This window comes from Etheostoma spectabile, unplaced genomic scaffold (genome assembly GCF_008692095.1).
Source record: "Etheostoma spectabile isolate EspeVRDwgs_2016 unplaced genomic scaffold, UIUC_Espe_1.0 scaffold302, whole genome shotgun sequence".
Lineage (NCBI taxonomy): Eukaryota > Metazoa > Chordata > Actinopteri > Perciformes > Percidae > Etheostoma > Etheostoma spectabile.
Genome location: NW_022605581.1, coordinates 988,708 through 989,260, shown reverse-complemented (window position 1 = coordinate 989,260; position 553 = coordinate 988,708). Strand labels below are relative to the sequence as shown.

Below are 553 nucleotides of genomic sequence, written 5' to 3'. Positions count from 1 at the left end.
CCCCCCCCCCCCCCCAGAACCTACCTGCAGGACTGTTTTATCAAAACTACAATGAGAAACCAAACTGAAAGTTAGTTTCTTCCATGCTGGCTTTACCGGACTCTGAACCTGCAGCACCCACAGCACTTCATCAACACCTCGGCTGGATTGACACCTCACGTTGGCCAACGTTTCCCCCCCCCCACTGTCGGCTCGGGGTTTACAGCAAATTGGGCTATTTTGGCACATCGCTCTCAGTAAAGTCGATGCCAGGCAGACCTTGCACCCCGCAAGCTTTCTACAACAACAGCGTTCCTCGCTTGTTTCATGTCGATGCAGTATCATTGGCAAAACCTAAGATCTGGTCCCCTGATGAGTGTGAAAGGTTTGTGTGCCTGTGTTGGAAAGTGGCCAACGAGGACACAATCAGGTCGAAGAAGTGCAAATTTCCGTGTGGTGGGGGCCAACTTGTGCACCAACTTATGCTTGGCTTTGCTAAAAGGACCATAACGACCACCGTATCCAATTCCTTATATTTCTTTATTTCTTGTATTTCTACTCTATTTATAATATT

General features: G+C 48.3%; 1 protein-coding gene across 1 annotated transcript in view; it reads right to left on the bottom strand.

Moving 5' to 3' along the window:
* The window catches only part of col25a1 (collagen type XXV alpha 1 chain), a 75,519-nt gene that overhangs the window by 44,964 nt on the left and 30,002 nt on the right, over positions 1-553 (bottom strand). The window lies entirely within an intron of this gene.